At 36.6% G+C, this 2610-nt stretch overlaps 1 non-coding gene across 1 annotated transcript; it reads left to right on the top strand.

Annotated features, from left to right (window-relative positions):
* The first annotated feature begins 659 nt into the window (after positions 1 to 659).
* TRNAI-AAU (transfer RNA isoleucine (anticodon AAU)) lies at positions 660 to 733 on the top strand. Its single transcript has one exon. It is a non-coding gene; the product is annotated as a tRNA-Ile (tRNA).
* The last annotated feature ends 1877 nt before the right edge of the window (positions 734 to 2610 follow it).

Below are 2610 nucleotides of genomic sequence, written 5' to 3'. Positions count from 1 at the left end.
GTTGACTATGAATCAACCATCGATTTCATGGGCTGCTAAGATTCAATATTTGTATCACATCAATCACTATTTAATCATTGAAATCTATGAATCTTGGAAATGTTTCATAATTGATGGCTATGGATCTTGTGATACTTGATATATAAAACATCAAATACTATGATTAGATTGTATTATAGACATGTGTCAATCTTTTTGACGAGGACAAAATTCGCATCTATACCTTATTTTATTTTTTTCAATGATACGTGTCAAAATTTTGTGAGGCCGAGTTATATTTTTCTGCTTCTTTTGATTAATCATTTAGCTCATCGTAATATATAAATTTACAACTTAAATTACTTTCAAAAACCAAAATACCTTGCCACCTTGGTGACCTTACTCAATGATATTTATCATGTGACTTGATAATAACCAATATCGACTCATATGCCCTAAAATCCTAAATAAATCCATTTATGATTCGAATTACTGGTGAATACATTCGATATGTTTGACTGCTATTGTGATTATGTTGTAATCAAACACCAAACTCTTGTTATTAGTAGATATTTTGTGCCTACTTTATTTGATTCATGCCTCTTTGAAACTGAATTAATAAATGTAATCATGTGATTACGGTCTAAAACAAGTTAATTACATGTGAAGTACAACGCATCGGCCTATTAGCTCAGTTGGTTAGAGCGTCGTGCTAATAACGCGAAGGTCGCAGGTTCGAGACCTGCATGGGCCAATTTGAATCATTTTTTTTCCCCTCTGCATTTTCAAAATCATTATTAAAGTTTGAGATATTTTATAGAAAAATTTTCTTCAGATATCATTTCAACTGTTTCTTGTTACAATTTGAAATTGCCGCTGTTGATGATTTCACACTTGGCCCGACAACAAGTTCATTGGGCTCATTATGTTTGTTGGTTTTGAATTTAGTCTTGACTCTTGGCCCGACTGCATTTCCAGCATATGATTTAGGGGCTGCCGCTAATTGTTTTAGATACACGTCTTAAATATTTTGGGCCTGCTGCTAATTCTTTTCTCACATTACACTCATACTACACATCTAGTCGTAGTTAACTAGTTACTGCCTCAACCAAAAGTATTTTATTTTTATCTATCTATCTATCTATCACTCATCCCATTTCAATAGCATCCTAATTTTGTGGCATGTATATTCAGAATCTAAAAGATCGATCATCCATCGTATATTGCCTGGACCACATGAGTATCATTTGCTATAACCGTTTGCATATGCTTCCCATGACTTGTGTTACTGTTGTCTTGGCCATTCGTCTGATAATGCCTTTTTCTGTATCTCATCACTTCATGTTGATACCATATCTCTAGAAACAAATTGCAATGCTTGTAGCACTTGCAAATCGCCTCGATTAAGGGTGCTATTACTATTGGCTGGCTATCTCACGGTCCTCTATAAGCATGTTGTGAATGTCACAACCAATAATATGGTAAAATTAAGGAGAAGCCAAAGAGAAAGGAATGTCCCAATCAAATTGCAAGAGTAACAAGTAATAGAGCCACGTCATTGAATTAGTTTATAAATTATATTATGAGAAATAGGTTGTTATATAGAGAATGATAGGTGTTAATGGTGGATATGAAAAATGATGTCATTAGTTTGTTTTATTCTCTTTTCCATCTTTACTCTTTGTCCTCATCACCATTTCTATCAAAAGAAACAATATCAATTTCCTTTTATCATCACCATTTCTATCAAAAGAAACAATATCAATTTCTCATCTAATTCTTATTGCTACTGTAATTTTATTTTAGTATACTCCAACTGGTGCTTTCATTGTCCATTGGTTATCATGGCCGATGGTACACGTTTCAAGGTTCTCGATGACGCCATTAAAGCCCTTCAATTGGACCACAAGGAAGCACAATCTGAGCAGCAAGCCCTAAGGTCTGATGTTAATCTGATTGCTTCTTCTATGGAGGATCAAAAGAAAGTACTAAACAAAGTTCTCGTTCAACTAAGTTTATTAGCACCAAAATCGAAAACTACCTTTGACGAAGAAGCCTCTGGTTCATACAATCCCAACGATTCTGGCGTCTCTGTTTTAGGGCGTCATAAACCAGCCCCTATTTATTTACCACGCTTTGCCGGATCTCACCCGGAGAGATGGGTTGCACAAGCAAGTCGCTATTTTGATTTCTATACGATTGCAGATCAGGAACGAGTCACCATCGCCTCCTTCTATTTGGACGATGATGCAGCGGACTAGTACGATTGGTTAGCCAAACATCATCGATCCACAGGTTGGTTTCCGTTTACTCAGGCTATGATTCAACGTTTTAAGGCTCGTGACCTAGAGGAACCTGAGGGTATTCTGGTTAAATTGTTCCAAACGTCGACTGTGGCGGAGTACCGTCACCGTTTTGAGCAGGTGTCTAACAGGTGTATGGCATTACCCCTGGAGTTTCTCGTTCAATGTTTTGTGTCGGGTCTGAGAAATGATATTAAACAATCGGTTTTGGTCCACCAACCTACTACCATTGATGAAGCGATGCGCTTAGCCCAATTACATGAAAACCGTATCCAATTAGAACGGGGTATGGGTCGTTTGTCCCTTAACCCAAATTCGAAACCCAATT

The sequence above is a fragment of the Bidens hawaiensis genome, unplaced genomic scaffold (genome assembly GCF_021521415.1).
Source record: "Bidens hawaiensis isolate Kalapana, Puna unplaced genomic scaffold, B.hawaiensis_p1.1 tig00419516_1, whole genome shotgun sequence".
Classification (NCBI taxonomy): Eukaryota; Viridiplantae; Streptophyta; class Magnoliopsida; order Asterales; family Asteraceae; genus Bidens; species Bidens hawaiensis.
This window is presented reverse-complemented; position numbering and strand designations above follow the sequence as displayed.